Source organism: Papaver somniferum, chromosome 6, assembly GCF_003573695.1.
Source record: "Papaver somniferum cultivar HN1 chromosome 6, ASM357369v1, whole genome shotgun sequence".
Lineage (NCBI taxonomy): Eukaryota > Viridiplantae > Streptophyta > Magnoliopsida > Ranunculales > Papaveraceae > Papaver > Papaver somniferum.
Window position 1 is genome coordinate 149,599,731 of NC_039363.1, and position 18,065 is coordinate 149,617,795.

Below are 18,065 nucleotides of genomic sequence, written 5' to 3' on the forward strand. Positions count from 1 at the left end.
TACCTTGTATTGGCGCATGATAATGGCGCAGTGGCAATTTGGCGTGGCTGGCATGACTCGTGCATGCCAGTGGCACGTTAATGCAAGTGGCGCCTGGCGTAGCCATGGCCACTAGATTTAGGCAGCTGGTCGCCTGAAACTTGCCACAAGTCTGTCAGTTCGGTGGCGAACTTGAATGGCTGAGATTGCATCTCATAAGGAAGGATGGCCATTGATTATGTCTGCATCTTGTTGTATAGCGGAGTGGCGCCATTGGCATAGCGGCATGCTAGTGGTATGCCAGTGGCGTAGCCGTGGCATGGCGGCGTGCGAATAGCCGTGGCATGGCGGCATGCCAGTAGTCGTGGCATAGCAGTGTGCCAGTAGCCGTGGCATGGTGGCGTATGATATAGCAGCAGCGTGTGAGAAAAGTAAACAATTTATATCGATTACACAAATAAAACCGAAATGCTAGACTGCGTATGATATCAACATCAACCACATTATTCAAAGGAATATATATAGCAGCAGGCATACTATCCATTTGGGCACATTTCATACCCCGAAAAAATAGATTTACCAATCGACTTAATTTTACTAAAGCATTTAGCATTCACAGCTTTAGTTTCAGAAAAAACCAATGAAGAAGTAAAATTGAATTGGTAAGTCTATTTTTTCCTACTCATCTAAAGAGATCTACTTACATGGGTGGCAAGAGAGCAAACAAGAAAAAATCAGATGTTATCCCAGTGATTTGAACCTCCAGTTTGAAGGAGTATTCAACTTAGATTGTAATTTCTGCCTCAAAGGTGTAAAAACTCAGATTGACGACGCCTGATAAAAATTATGACATGGAAAAGGAATAGAAGTAAATGGTTAGTATCAAAAAGTAGAGCAGCATTTTATATAAGGAAACTAACTTTGTCAATAAAGACCACTTGAATCGCAGCAAGATAGGATACATATACATATTATCTATATGTATTGAGCTATATTATTCATGACCTCCAAAGCAGTGATTGAGCATTTGATGTACGTCGTAGATATCTCGAATGGAAGTTGAAGGGATAAAACTACGTAGAAGGCTTTCCTTCCATATCAACATCATCCAGTGGCCTCAACAATGTTTTTGAATCAACGTTAGTGTCATTTAGTCCTGAAAAAGATCCAACAGAGAATGAATTTAAGTACTCAACCATATTCTAAATAGCACCAAAGAAGGTCCTGCAGAATAATGTTACATATGCACAGTATCTAATTTTTTGCAATCCAATTAGATAACCTACATGGTAGTCAGCAATACCATGAAAAATAGAAAGCCTAAAATCATCATACATCTCTACCAAATATGATCCAAATCCCCTAAAACCTTATCATCCAAACCCACGTTTCCAATATAAATAAATTAAACTATTCTTTAGAAAGAACATGCCAAAATAAAATAAACTAATTGATGCTAACTAAAGGAATTTTTAGTGAAGATCAAAAGCAACAAATATAGCAGAAGGTAACCCCATTAACCAATTGTGAAGAACTTATATACCATAGGGCCATTCAAGTCGTGACTCGTGAGCGCTGGGGTTTTAGATTCCATCATCAAAGCTATTCAAGTGCAATAAAAACCCTACCTATAAACCCGTGGTGTTTTACAGTAAAACTCTAGTAGCATTAACTTATTATCACCTGCAAGATCAAAATAGAGACAAAAACACACTTGCATGGAAATAGCACAGCAATTGTACAGGAGTCGGTCAAGAAGAGGACCGCAGCTCTGCTCTCTGCTAACAACTGAAAATAACTTATTAAATCAATGGCAGGACAGCGGGAGTAAGGAGTGCGGAACTAAAAGAAGAATACATGCTTATATATATTCTTATGGTAATGGGAATGATACGAGTGGAGATTGGTCTATTATTCGCTTCTAAAAAACTGAACAACAAATAATGTCAGACTCCAGATGAAAAATAAATAAATAAATTGCTTAGGCCTATTCCTATGAGATGTGGTATAAAATTTAGTTTGGCATGGCAAATTCATTCCTCCATCATGGTAGATATGGCAAATTTGATTAAAATGATATATTTAATTGTGTTAGGTGGGATCCATGTGGGATATTATGTATTATAAAATATATTGGTGTGTGTTTTGTGGGATCCATGTGGGATATTATGCATTATAAAATCTTTAGTGGGTCCCTTTATTTATGAAAATATATTAAGATAATAAAAAAGCAGGAGAGAGGAAAGTATAAAATATATAAAAATACTCGTAGATAAAGAGAATATAGCCGGAGATAAAGAGAATATCGCCAGCAATAAAATATTTATCGCTCAGCAAAGCGATAGAACCTCTATCGCTCGGTGGAAGCTCCATCGTGTATGCCTATATGTCATAACTGACAATAGGCATATGAGTTTGGCACTTTGGCATACCCATAGTGGGTGCTAATATGACAAATATGTTGGTTTGGCATACCCATAGGAATAGGCCTTAAGACGCATTAAGATAAGAAATTATCACATGGCATTGTGTATATCATTTGAAATTCTCAGGAGCTAAAGAGTTGGATATGAGTTGAATTATAGAAATACAATGAAGTGTCCAGCGAAAATTGGAGAAGAGAATCTAAAGTATGCAAAACTCAAGATGTTAATGAAAATTACACATATTCAGCAAGTACTTTTTGATCCTGAACAAATTTAGCTAATTTAGCTAAATACCATTGAAATTTGAAGACAAAAGAGTAGAAAATACCTGGATGGAGAAATTTAGTTTCCCAATTAGAGTAAATTAGATTGCAGATCTCCAATCTCAGGCATCATCTCCTCCTCGAATGTGAAGTGCATATTGGCTTTAAAAAGAAGTAAATATTCACCATCCTTCGCTTTCTCAGCCCTTTCCTTCCTGTTCCCTCTCGTAGAAAGGGTAAGAGCAGTGACCTGTTGTTGCTCGTAAAAAGGCGAAGCTTTGTGACTTTGTCATCGGGTCTGTCGAAAATGATAACTAATGTTGGTTTAGAAGCTTCATCAGGAAATAAATAAAAGGAGACGGTATGGGTTTACTTACATTCCACTAAAACAGGCCTGGTGGTGCTGATGGTGACAGAGGCTAGTGATTCTTAATTCTCTTTAGAAAAACTCAGTTAACCCAACATAAATTTAGATCATGTAACTAATTTCAGCATGTTGAAGTTATTCATGTGCACCGGTGAGTTAACTGGTTGGACCCCAAACAGGAATATTGGCGGTGGAGCCTTCGAGTGTGCTGAGTGTTTAGACTGATAAATGTGTCAACTTTTGGTATACCTACAAACAAAGGGAGAATACATTCAAGAAATCTAAAAAGAAATAAGACCGGAATATATTCACCACAAATGTGATTGTACAACCAAAAAACAACAAAACGATATGAATTAAAGCAGTTTGAAGGTAAACAGAATAAATCATCTTATTGCTGGTTACCTCGGTTTCCATACGGTTTCAAAAAATTATAATTGATCCAAGATAAACTGGAAATACACCAATTCAAAACCCTAAAATTTGCTAAACCCAGAAAAACCCCAATTTGGAAAAAACACTTTGCCTAAACCTAATACCCTATATTGCAACAATGTTAAGAATAATTCGAAATAACAACGAATCAAAAATCCTAGATATCATATGAGAAAATTGAAAAATTAGGTGGCGATACAATCATATATGCTAGATTATTAATTTATTATCTTCTGAGAAGGATTTTTTACTACAATTGCATCACCTTTTAAGGATTATCTTCGAGATTCAACCCTCTTTGAAGCACTACATCACCTTCCCCTAACCATGATAACACCTACGGATCCGATAGATAATAGTTTCAGAGAAGCAAAAGAGAGAAAAGAGGGTGCTTTGGAATCTTACACCGCCCCAATTTCGTTAACCTACCCCGACCAACGAAGTTTCCCAGCCGTCCAAGCAAAAACTCCAGCCGAAATTTCCCCACCGCCGGATGATGTCCCCCGTTGAACATCGTCCGTCTGATAGCTTTTGTCACGGAGACAAACCTCGTACCTAGAACTAGAATGGATTCAGTTTTGAGTCTTCTGATTAAACCTCCTTTTCCTAGCGCCCCTTGAACTCCTTTGAAAACCCACGTGTACATATATAAAAGAATACATACAGTATAACATAAAGGCACGAAATTTAGGTAGTTAGGTATCTGGCAAAGAAGAGATTTAATTTTTGCTTCAAAAATAAAATAAAAATAAGTAGGAATTACCTATAGGTACTAATATAGTGATACTAATTAGTGGAAGGTCCACCCACTAAAGCCCAATAACCGGAGGTCCATAATTAAAAGAAAACATAAAAATGGACCCAATTTTTTAAGCTCAGGTCCTGTACACGTGCGGAACCTATTAAGTAGATATTTAGATTTCCCGAAATAGCCTTCTACTATAACACAAATATAATCTAGGTTTTTTCATTTTTCTTTCCATGCTCAGATCCGTTTTTCTCTCTCCCTCCCATCTTCTCTGCTACTGCCTCTTACGAAATCTTCTCTCCAATTCATTTTTTTATGAAGATTGCTTACGAAGATCTTTCGTGGTTTCCAGGTAATCTTCTCTCTTATTATGCGTACGTAATCTTCTCTCCATTTTTTTTTGTTTCTCAACTGAAACATGAAGATCTGATCGAGTTCTTGACGTTTTCATCTTCGTATAATGGATGCTTGATTGTTCTTTTAGGATTTTTAATATCTAATTGTTTTATGAATGCTTGATTGTTTATTTTATTTTTATGAAAATATTTCAGATCTAGATGAATAATCACGTTTTTTGTTCATTTCTTCAGTAGATTTGATTATATCAGTTTCATCTTGTTGGTTTTAGATTTGTTTGAGTTTGTTTTTGTGTATGAATCGACAGTACATATCTGCAGTACTGACAAAAACCTAGATTTACAAAGTTTTTTTATTTGATTCAGAATTACATATACAAAATATATAAATAAAAGTGTTTCAATTCTGTTTTTGCATAGATTAGTTAGTTGTTTTTGACATACAACTGTTTTTAGATTATGAATCAGCAGTAAATATATGTCATACTGAAAAATACTGCTTTGATTTTGTTAGTTTTTTATAGTATTATCACTTTTTTTGTCTGATCCAGAAGTATATATATGAAATACCGAAATAAAAGTGTTCAGATTCTGATTTTTCATATATACATTCATTACTGCTTTGGTTTGTTATTGTTTTTTATAGAATTTTATCACTTTTGTTGTTTAATCCAGGAGTACATATATGGAATACTGAGATAAAAGCTTTTTTCAGAAGTACATATACGTCATACTGGAAAATATTGCTTTTGATTTTCTCACTTTTCAGAAGTACATATATGGCATACTGAAAAATACAACAGAACATAAATGGCATACTGAAAATTTTGTTAATTTTTACGGTTTTGTTGCCTTTTTTTTTGTTTTATCCAGAAGTACGTATATGGAATACTGAAATACAAGAGTTTCAGAAGTACACATATTGCATACTGAAAAATAATGCAGTACATATATGGCATGTCGAAGAATATTGATTTGATTTTTTTATTTATTTTATAGTTTTATTACTTTTTTTGTTTGATCCAGAAGTACATATATGGAATACTGAAATAAAAGTGTGCAATTCTGTTTTTCACAGATTCATTACTTATTTTTGACAGGAAATTGATTTTTAAGTTATGAATCAACAGTACGTATATGGTATACTGAAAATTATTGCTTTGATTTTGCTATTTTTATAGTTTTATCTTCTTCTTCTCCTTTTTAATTCGGAAGTACATATATGGAATACTGAAACAAAAGTGTTTCAGTTCTGCTTTTTCATAGATTCATGACTTTTCTTTGACATGCAGTTGATTTTTAGATTATGAATGCAGTAGTACATGTATGACATACTGAAAAATACTGCTTTGATTTGGTTTTGGATTCTCTGAAATCGATTTCCGAATGTTATAGCCTAATAAATATTGAACCTTTTTTTGCAGGTGGTGTTTGTATGGGAAATTAAATGAGAAATGAGAGTGTGGGATACAAGTCTATTGCTAGTTTGTTTGTTTTTTTTAAATAGTTTTATCATTTTTTTGTATAATCCAGAAGTACGTATACGAAATACTGAAATAAAAGTGTTTCAGTACTGTAATTTTATAGATTCATTACTTGTTTTTGACATGCAGTTGATTTTTAGATTATGAATCAGCAGTACATGTATGGAATACTGAAACATACTGCTTTGGTTTTGTTATTCTTTATAGTTTCATAAAAAAAAAAAATTGATCCACAAGTATATGTATATGGAATACTGAAATAAAAGTGTTTGATTTTGTTTTTCATTGACTTATTACTTGTTTTTAACATGTATTTGTTTTTTAGATTATAGATCAGCAGTACATATATGGAATACTGAGAAATATGTTGCTTCACACGTGTTTAGTTGTAGGGTATAATAGTCATTTTCTTGATTTAAAAAACTTTGAACCTTAGGGTAAGGATAAAATCCGGTTGGACCCTACTATAAATAACTATATGGGCCTAGGACCAAACAACAAATTTTTCTAAAAATAAAGATGATCTGGAGCCCAATCTCCTGTTATCGTTCTCCAGCGGGAACTCTACTTCCCAAACATCTTTCTCCTCTCAAAAACGTAAGCCCCAATTTTACCTCTATACCAATCCACAAAGGATTTAAAAGGTTTTCTTCAGTAGTTTCTTTCAAACCAGTTCAATCAATTTCACTTGGGGATATTACTAAACCTGATTTCCCAATTCTTCATTAGGTCAGTGGATTCTATTATTTGTTGTATATGTGTATGTCAAAGTTACCTCGGGTTCACCTTTTGAACCTAATTCGACCTATTTTCTTATTTTATTTTTAGTGTTGCGTAGGTTTGATCTTCCCAATAGACTATATGTTATTCTCGTACCTCAGTTTCTAAACGAAAAGAAGTTAAAGGAACCTGTTCACTAGAACTATTAATTATTTTTTTAATTGGTTATTTTGAATCTTGTTAGCTAGGTTTGGTTGATTTTGATATTTTAAGATTCGAGCAAGAATCGCTGTATTTCATGAAAAATATTGAGGATATTGTGACCAACGGAGAATAGGATGATGCAGAGAGGTATCTCTGCGTCTTTAATAGATAAAAAGAGAATTTTCAAATACCACGATTGTTTACGCTTTTGAATAACTGCAGCTTACAAAGCTCAGTCCAGTTTTTCCTTCTCCTATTATTGAAAAGGCTTGTACAAAGATCAATATAAATAACTCATCTTTCAATGACAGCCATTTAAGTGAAATTAACCAAGGACAATTCATATGGGATGCTCATTCAAATTGACAAATCTGTTGATTTAAGCCCCACTATGGGAGTGCTCAAATCGTCAAACTTGAGCATTTTCCCAGCGCCGTAGAATATTAGGTAGAATACTCTTTTTTTTTTTTTTTTTTTGCTGCTGGGCGATGGGTATGCCAAGCAGGAAGAAAATGGAGTCGTTGGCGGCATAGGTATGCCACGCAGTGATGGCTGTGCTGCGGGACAACAGCTCAACCGCTGAACGACAATACTTCTGACACTAGGCAATGTTGTATGATTGGGGGTTGGTCCCAGATCGGCCAGGATCCTAGCCGATCCCACCGAATAACTCGGCGAGTCATTACCTATACTGATTTCTAGAATTTCACATTTAACACTCGTCAATAAGCTCATAAATATGGAAATTCCTATTTGAGTTTGTTATGTTTACCACGATTATACGAGTATATTTAAGTTTTATGATTAGTTTTTATCTTATACCACATGTAGTAGTCAACTAATAATGGAAAAATCAGTTGTCAATCAATCGACAATTATGGCAAGAAAAGCTAAGATTTAGAAAATTATACGTATTCCAGTTTATTAGAGCTTTTCCAATAAAATGTGTGTGAGGATAATTGTCTAAGTCCGTATAAAATGCACGTCCATCTTTTCTAAAATCCTTCTCCAACCCTATTTTCTTTAATTAATGTATAGATGATGTGACTTAAATTTGTGTTGACATCCTCAAGGTGAATGTCTATTTTTATTTTTAGGCATTTATCTTGATCTTGAGGGCGTCAACTCATCCTAGTCAGTTTTTACTTAATTAAATTGACACTAATATATTAAATAACCATTTTTAGCTCTGATTAAATCTAATAAAATTTTAAATTATTAGAAATAAAATATATACTTATCAAAAGAAGAGGTCAAATAGAATACCGTTGGAAATGATTTTTTTTTCTCTCTAATTTTAAGGATGTCTTGTCATATATTTTATTAAAAATTTATGTAGTGTTTATGGTTAGTTTTGTTTTCTACGGATGTAATTAATCGTCAATCACTATTAGTCAATTAATAATGGAAAAAACAAACTAATAGTGTAGTTTTCGATTATTAATTGACTGATAGTCTATCTATTAGATAGAGTCGGTAGACTCGTGATTCGGACCGGTTCGCCAATGACTCGGCGGGTAAAGGAAATAAAACCCGGCTCAACAAAGTATGTAAGGTTCGTATAGCTAAGAGGCCGATACCCGAGTTACTCACGAGTAGCTCGGCCGTCTCTGCCGAGCCGTATTACATTGCCCGCGACTCGGACTGATTCGCCGATGACTCGGCGGGTAAAGGAAATAAACCCGGCTCAGCAAAGTATGTAAGGTTCGTATAGCTAAGAGGCCGATACCCGAGTTACTCACGAGTAGCTCGCCCGTCTCTGCCGAGCCGTATTACATTGCCGCTAGGCAATCCTATATATAGGTTTCATTTAATTCCTTGTATCACATCCTATGTATAATCTTATTCGTTCTATTTGTTGCTTGATCCCTCTATAAAATCAAACTCGGACCTTAGACCTGTGATAATAAATTCTTACTTTCACTCTTTCCTATGAAATTCGTTACATAAAATAGTTATGTACACTATCTATAGTATATACATATAAAGGCCAAATGGTGTACCCTTAATAACTGCCGCGAGGGTGACCTTGTTTGTAGATATTGTCCCCCATTAACCAGAATGGTTATCCATCAATGTGGGATTTTCAACGAGCATTATTAAGGCTATTCAACGACAGTTGCTCAGGAGGTCATCCAACCTTGAATTACTTCTGCCCAAACATGCTTAAATGCATAGTTTTTATAACTCTGAATCTAATTATGCAGAAAAGTCCGTAGTGATAGTTTATAGCATATATTATGTATGTTCCATTCGGCTAGCCATTGCTGAATATATGGTATTATATTTTCACCCCTTAGATTGGAATTGGAGTTATCCATGGCTTGAGAATATATGGGGCGCTCTGTTGTCAGAGGCCATGACACGACTTTTCTTTTTTAGTAGTTGAAAGTCGCAAAATGTTTTTGTTGAAATTCTCAGGAGGCTGATAATGGAAAGGAATTAGTGTTTCTGGATAACGCAGCGACTTCTCAAAAACCGTATGTTGTTTTGAAGGCTATAAATGATTATTATTCAAATTATAATGCCAAGGTGCATCGAGGCCTCCACTCTATGAGTGTCAAGGCCACAATTGAATATGAGTCAGCGAGAAAAAAGGTGGCGAATTTTGTTAATGCACCACAATCTACAGATATTGTGTTCACAAGAAACGCAACCGAAGCTATAAATCTAGTGGCCTACTCTTGGGGGCTTACAAATTTAAAACCGGGAGATGAGGTATGTATTCTCTTATGAACTTGTGACTGCGTAACTGTTTCCTTTCTAAGATTTTTGGAAGTTATGAAGAAAATATTCTTTATAATTATTTGACTGTCACCATCCCAGGACTTGCCACTCATTCTTCTCTTGTTTAATTTTTTCTCTTACAGATTATCCTTACGGTAGCCGAACATCATAGCGCTATTGTTCCTTGGCAAGTTGTTGCTCAAAAAACTGGCGCCATTCTGAAATTTGTTCGTTTAACAGAAGAGGAAGTTCCAGATGTTTTGCAATTGAGGGAGATGATTTCTAAAAACACGAGGCTTGTGGTAGTCCACCACGTGTCCAACGTTCTTGGTAGGTGCTCCATTAACTGTAAAGGCTCTTCTTTTTCCCTTTCTTAATTTGCATCTTGTTGATAAGGTTTTATTCTCCAAGTTTTGAAGGCATTTCATCAAGATTACATGTTATATATATGATAATTGTCAAGAAATTGCAACTCTAAGATTTTCAAGTCTAAAGTTTGAGCAAGGAAAAGTTATTTTACTGAAAGTATTGTACACAGCTGAATGGTCTTTGGTAATGATGTATATAACAAATTTTCAAGTACAAAGAGGGTAGACTTCATTTTATCTCAAAAGCTTTGGTGTTTACTACTTGCTATGAACACCAACACTGGACAAGTTTTCCTCAGGGACCATCTAACGGAAACTCATTATGTGGTTAGTTGATTGTACACTGCTTCCATACCTCCTCTGGAAAAGGTTTCAGTGTAGTTTATCTGCTAGACTTTATCATTTTTTGGTGTCAGTAGACTAATAAAGGAAGTCAGCTAGCTGCTCTGACATACAAAAATAGTTCATAGCATATGAAACTAAGCTTGAGTGCACCTTGTTGTACCGCGCAAAACAACAAAGTCGTGCTTTTCACAACTGTTGGTTTCTGTGGATGATCATGACATGAGGAAAAGTATAGTCTTCACGGCAATAGTTTCTTACTTTCTTACAGTTGTTGATTACGCAAAAATATATAACAATCAAATTTTTAATTACACTTTCCTCCTTTTGTAGGCTCTTTGCTTCCCATCGGGGATATCGCAGCATGGGCACATATATTGGGAGCAAAGGTATTAGTAGACGCCTGTCAAAGTGTGCCTCACATGGTTGTTGATGTGCAGAGCCTGGATGTTGATTTTCTTGTTGCATCTTCACATAAGGTATGAGGTGTAAAGGTCACTGCTTCTGATTTTTAAATACACTCCTTGTACTTTTGCTTAAATTCAAGATTCACATCCCGCAAACGTGTCTCAGATGTGTGGGCCCACAGGCATTGGATTCTTGTATGGGAAAAGCGAGCTCTTGTTAGTCATGCCTCCTTTCTTAGGTAATTTTATGTTGTATGTGAAAATGATCATATTCCCTTTTCTTTTTCTGGTAATAGTCTTCTGAAGAATTCTCTTTTTGTTTCTTGGAAAAGTTACGTTTTTGATAAACAAACAATAATAGTAGTCAAAAAAGAAAGAAAAGCAACACGAAACGGAAACTAGACGAGAGCTGTCTCCACATAATGCTGATGACAACATGAATTGACCACTTGGGATGCAATTTAGTGACTTACACTTTATTAGACCCCCTGGAATACTCGAAATCATCAAACGTGGTTCTTCAAAATATGAGTTGGGGACAGAGTCTTGAGACTAAAGATAGCTGATGCCTGTAGTTTCAACCCGAGTGACTCCCAAGCCTAATTAGTTTTTTGTTATGGGTTCCAAAGCCCATTTTGACATATTAGCCTACCCTAAAATTTTGGCAATTTTTTTTGCCTATCCATAGATGGATTCGTATCTCACCCCCTGCTCCAAACGCCCTTCTTTCCCCTCCTAAACTTTTGGATTGAATTCCTTCAAAAGCTGAAAGCTGTCAAAAACTTATAGATGATCTTGAAGTGGTGTACTGAATCTTCAAGAAGAAGTGCTTCTTAGATCATTCTTTCTTATGTTTGTTCTGTGTGTGCTTGCATTTTCTTAATACGGTGAGTGTAGGATGCCTGATGTTGATTTCGTGTTCCAGGTGGCGGTGAAATGATTGCTGATGTATTTCTAAACAATTCTACTTATGCAGAACCTCCTTCCAGGTGAATAAACTTGTTAGAATACCTGACGAATACGCTACTGCTTGATAAGAGGATACATACATGAGGATAAGAGAGTAATTTGCCATGCTTGAGAGACGCAAATAACTAAATAAGTGACCAATATCCATATGTTTTGAATTCCTCTTGGTAATGCGGGGATGCCACCAGCAATGTACATCACAAGTTTCTTTATCCGTTAGTCTCAGTATGTTTTCCTGATTATTTTAGCTCTTAACTGACCAAGGCACAAGCTTAGGGTAGACTAATCTTGAACCTGACAGTAGGAATGCCTACTTCTTTTGGAATGGCAGATGATCAGTTATTCTGAATCTTGGGAGATATCTTACTGGGGCAGTGTTATTTAGAGATTTTTCCCCCCGGACAGAAGTAATTTCCCTTTGAGAATTTGAAAGTTTCTGTAAGGAGATTTAGTTTTACATTAGTGTGATCACTGTTAACTCACTTTCTTAAGCAAATACCAATCGTCTGACTCAATTAGGTTTGAGGCTGGAACCCCCGCAATTGGAGAGGCCGTAGGTCTTGGAGCAGCAGTGGATTACCTATCAGAAATTGGCATGCAAAAAATCCATGATTATGAGGTGACGGTGTTCTCGTGCCATTTTCCTTCTTGTTGACGATTCCTTATCAGTTCATACTTATTTTTATTTGGATAGATTTGTAGTTGAAGTCAATAGTTCAAATTGCTACTTTGCCTATGGTATATCGTACTTGTTTGACTCTTATGAAGAATATGATGGATTAGTTTTCCATATATGCCATTGAGGTAGTAACAGTTGCTTCTTGTTCTCCCATACTGAATTGGATATATGGAAATATTTGTAAATAATGGATTGTGCAAATAATTTGGTTCAAGGTTTGGTAATATGTAGAGGTTCTTTAACTATGTTGTTATAAACTGACTTCATGCAAACCCTTGTCGATATCACTTTTTCAGATAGAGTTGGCTGATTATCTCCACGAAAGCCTTCGTTCCATCTCCAATATCCGCATATATGGCCCTGCTCCTTCCCGAACTGTTCATCGAGCTGCTCTTTGTGCATTCAATGTTGATGTCAACCCAACAGATATTGCCATTATCCTTGATAACCGAGTATGACTAATGATGAATCCTCACTATTTTCATTAAGCATTAATAATTGTCTGTTTTTAGAGAGTTGGAAATCCTTTTAAAGACCTGTTCCACATAGAAAGACCACGCCACCATAATGCAGTCCTGGTCTTGCATCTTATTCACTTAATGATCCAGACTGTTATTTTTGTGTTGTAGCATGGTGTGGCGATCAGATCAGGTACTCATTGTGCACAACCTCTACATCGCCATCTAGGTGTAAATTCAAGTTAACGTGCTAGTCTATACTTCTACAACACCAAGGAAGATATTGATACCTTCGCAGAGGCATTGAAAGATACTATAAACTTTTTCAAGTAAAAAAGTTTCCTTCCTCTTATGTTCTATTCTTTACCTACTTGCTTGATTTTGTAGTTTGCTAGGTGTGTGTTTAAATATGTATTAATTTACTACATAATACTCCCTCCGTCCCAAATTAATTAAGCTATTTGTAGTTTGCACAATTGTTAAGGTAAGGAGAAAAGGGGAGTATGTTTTAAGTATTTTTTTTTACAAATATATCCTTATAGATAATAACTATGAAACTTAGAAATGGTTTATCTCTTAAATCATATTACAGTTTTTTGTAAACTTTATACCATTAAAAATCATTTTAAAACACTTACGTAACGAATATAAACAATTACTATCAAATTATACATATTTCTTATAGTAACAATAATCAATTGAAAGGGGTAGTTTTAGAAATGTCCCTTTGATTAGTGTGATAGCTCAATTATTTATGGGACAAAATTTAAAACCAATTAGCTCCATTAATTTATGACGGGGGAGTAGTACTTTTATGAGATACTCTCTAGCCTACCTGGTATTTGTTATTGGAAAAAGATCTGGATTTGGAGTAGTTTACATCGTGCCCCTTCATTTTGTGTCTTGAACATTTTTCTTTTCGGATGGGACAGTCCCACATAAAGATTCAATAGTATTTTTTTTTCTCCGATTTCAGACCACAGAAATAGTATTTTTCTTTTGAGTTATACCTTTCCCTTACATTTAAAATGGGAACAAAATAAACAATAAAACTTGGGGTATTACTTCCGATGTACAGTGAAGTTACAATCAAGGAGTATCAATTGAAACGAAAAATCCCTTTGGCTACACATCGTTAATAATGGAAGGGCCTGCTAGCTCTTCAAGAAGCTAGATTTTGATGCTTCATTTATTGCAAGCTAGAGTAAAGCCTTTGATGAAGGTAGTGATGTGGCCTCAAACAAAAGGAATTCAGAATATTCACTTGGAAGGAGATCGCAAGAATGTTATTTTAGTATTGAATGGAAACTTGAAATAACCCATGTTGTAACGGTACTGGTTAAGACTAAACTAATGTAACATGATTTTAGTAAAAATTAGTATGGGAAAAAAATGATATAAAAAGTACGGAAAACCTATAATAATTTTGATGGGTTAAATGGATGTGTGGTTTTTGATGTCTAGTCTATCGTCAAGTTCGAAATTCAGAATTATAGGAATCTAAAACTACAGCACCCGAAGCAATGCATTCGACAATTTGACTACGATGTTTTTTCAAATCCCCATTATAAAATGTGAATAATAATAGAAAAAACTGGACTTAACGCTCAGGCCTCAGCCACAACCAATATAAATATTATATTCAAAAATCCTTATAAACTAAGTTGTAGTTGTATCGGATTCATTAATATTGTTGTTACAATTTTTATCAATGTGAGCCAACCACAAAACCCACACATGACTTCCAATAACATCTATGGACTTCTATCTCTTCCCATCTCACTTAAATTCTCCAATGTTGTGGTTGTTGCATGCGTTAAAACTCCACCTAAAGTATGAGCTAGAGATGATTATGAAGGTATGGAAGGAATAAATACAAATCAATTTATACATGTATCTAGTCATTATAAGTGGTTACTTCTATTTTTTGCGTGAGCCTCTTCAATTTCTGACCTTTTTTTTTTTTTTTTTTTGCGTACACTGTTATTTTAAAATCAACCCATTCAATTTTGGACGTTAAAGACAATTAGAAACGTTATGAGTTTTCATCCCACTATTTAAGATTTCTTTGAATAGAACGACTGAGAATACATTTGATTATTGTTGGAGACTTTTTTCAGCTTAGGTTACCTATTCTTATTGGTGGAATAGAGTACAATCTATTAAAAGTTCACATGTCGTGAAAATATAAATAAAGTTTGTAAATGGTATCACACCTAAGATCAATATATTCATAATATTGTAACGGAACTAGGTATCACCGAGGCCTAATGGCCCCTGCTCAACCTTTCTTTAACGTACATGTTTTATTTCTTTGTAACAATACATTAAAAAAATATTAAAACTCGATTATTTTTGAAAGACTACAACTTAGTCAACTATATAATAGATAACTTATATCATTTAGTAAATTCAGGGTACCCATACTTCTATAACATTAGTAAACACCTAACAACGTCAGTACTAATTGAATCAGTCTATACTATACAGTTCCAACAAATATATATCTCGAAAAAATAATATATTAATCACTTGATTATCATCAATATTTATCCTTGATTGGTTAATTTTAAATACCAATCATGTTAGTGAAGACGGAAAATAGTTTAGTTTGGCACGTAATGATGATAACGATGAGAGAGCAAAAAATGAGGTGACTTCTTTATCTAATAAACATGTTTAAATATACTTGGAGAATGATAGAGAAGAGTGATCAAATTTCTCCATTAAAAATTAAATTGTGGGTGCTTTACTTCGAAAGTACAATATGGTATGTCTTTTTTAACAAAACAGATGCGATATACTTAACACGTGATTGTGAGCCTAATCTGGTCAAGCTAAGGAGAGACTATGCAAAGGACATGTAATAGATTGCACAACAACGCGACACTAATGCATCAATATGTATAAGCTCTCAGTTTCGTTAAAAGCATTTGTTATATCATCCTGCTCAATTTGGATTTTGAACAATATTCAATTTATAATCAAATGCCATTGGTTAAAAGTGGACAATTTTTTTTTATGAGAGATAAAATTACTTAGACCTTCAATGATTTTCATATGTTACCGCTAATTTACTGAAGATACTACTTGTTGATGGGAGAAAACGATTTGTTGGTTTTATAGGAAAGTAAAGAGACGACCGTGCGGAGGAGACTCCTCGACCGATAAAATTGCTTTAAACTTTTGCAAACAGATGCAGTGCACGGGAGTGCTTTGAGTTCGATAGATCAATCCGTAGGAATCCAACCTAAACCAAGACAATGGTCGTTCCAGAGTCAATTCTTCACAAGAAAGGATGGGTTGATCTGTAGAAGGGAGGATGAGAAGTGTGTGAGATCAATGATGATCAAAGATTGTGGATGTGTTGTATATTCTGCGTGAAGAAATAAGATAAATTCTGATTGATTGAATTTTCTCTGTTGAGAGTGATTGCTAAAATAATGAGAATTCTTGTGTGATTAGAATTCTTTATTAGTTAAAAGCATTTGGTATATTATCATACTCAAGTTGGATTTTTAACAATACTCAATTTATAATCATCTTCCATTGGTTAAAAATGGACAAGTTTTTTTTTTTTTTTGATGAGAGATAAAATTACTTAGACCCTCAATGATCTTCATATGTTACCGCTAATTTACTGAAGATACTACTTGTTAATGGGAGAAAACGACTTGCTTGTTTTATAGGAAAGTAAAGAGACGACCGTGCGGAGGAGACTCCTCGACCGAGCAAATTTCTTTAACCTTTTGCAAACAGATGCACCGTACAAGAGTGCTTTGAGTTCGATAGATCAATCCGTAAGACTCCGGCCTAAACCAAGACAATGGCCGCTCCAGAGTCAATTCGGTCACAAGAGAGGATGAGTTGATCTGTATAAGGAAAGCCGAGAAGTGTGTGAGATCAATGATGATCAGGGATTGTGGATGTGTTGTATATTCTGCGTGAAGAGATAAAATAAGTTCTGATTAATTGAATTTGCTCTGTTGAAAGTGATTGCTCAAACGATGAGAATTCTTGTGTGATTAGAATTTTTTGTTCAGACGAGCATTCTTGTTTTTTCAATCATGGATTCATAGACTAATTTATATTGCAAGAATAATAGACACATTGATCCCAGTAAGTGTGATGGTTGCTAGAGTGAAAGAGTGGAAAAATGGGAAATCGTGTTAAAACCAGTTACCCATCGTGCGAAGACTTGGTTGATTGTCCACCCACTACTTTTCTAACTCCTCTAACCGCTTGCACGACTTAATCACATTCTCATCGTGGGACAACGCACATGCCGTAGGCCGAAAAACCAAAACCCTAGTTAATATCCCCCCATGTGACGTGATTGATGCCTCATGAATGTGGAGTCTGCAAAGCAGACGTGTATTTAGACAGTTGTTGACTTGACTAGACGATGAGTTCTTAGTATTATTGATTCGAGCATGATGGACGAATGCTCTAAGATTCATGAATTGAGCATGTCTGCTGGGACAGATGTATAGTTCTCAAATGAATGTTAATAGTTGAATCAACATGACGAATATTGACAGGCTGAGTAAATATTGCTCGTATTGTTGAATATTGATAGTTAAATCAATATTATTAGTTTGAGCAAATATTGCTTGTTTGAGTAATTATTAAATATTGGTAGTTGAATCAATATTGATAAGATGCGCAAATACTGCTCGTTTGATGATTATTGGTAGCTGAACTGAATATTAAATAATTAATCAAGATGTTGATTGCTGGATCAACATAAAATTATTGGTGCTTGAACTTTCTCGGAATTATAATTTGCAGAGCATTCAGTTCAAAACCCTAATTTTGATCGATTATCGATCAATTGATGATTTACTGAAAATCAATCACTGAGTGAGGGAGGGACCGACTACATGGAATGATGGCCATCCATGTAGCGCCCAGATGCTCGAATGAGCAAACACCAAAGTCCTTTACAGACCAGTTGATGAAAGAATGATTAAATGCTGGTTTAATCAGTGCTCATCTGAGCATTAGCTAATAAAATCATATTTTGGAAAGATGAGGGACCGACCAAGAGGGAATGGAACCGGACCTTGGTGGTCATGGGACCGACTGACGGTCGTTTGATGAAATTCCAAATTATTTTGGAAAGAGTTTGAA

At 35.0% G+C, this 18,065-nt stretch overlaps 1 pseudogene; it reads left to right on the forward strand.

Annotated features, from left to right (window-relative positions):
* The first annotated feature begins 6,577 nt into the window (after nucleotides 1-6,577).
* LOC113291654 lies at nucleotides 6,578-13,265 on the forward strand (annotated as a pseudogene).
* Nucleotides 13,266-18,065: the final 4,800 nt, after the last annotated feature.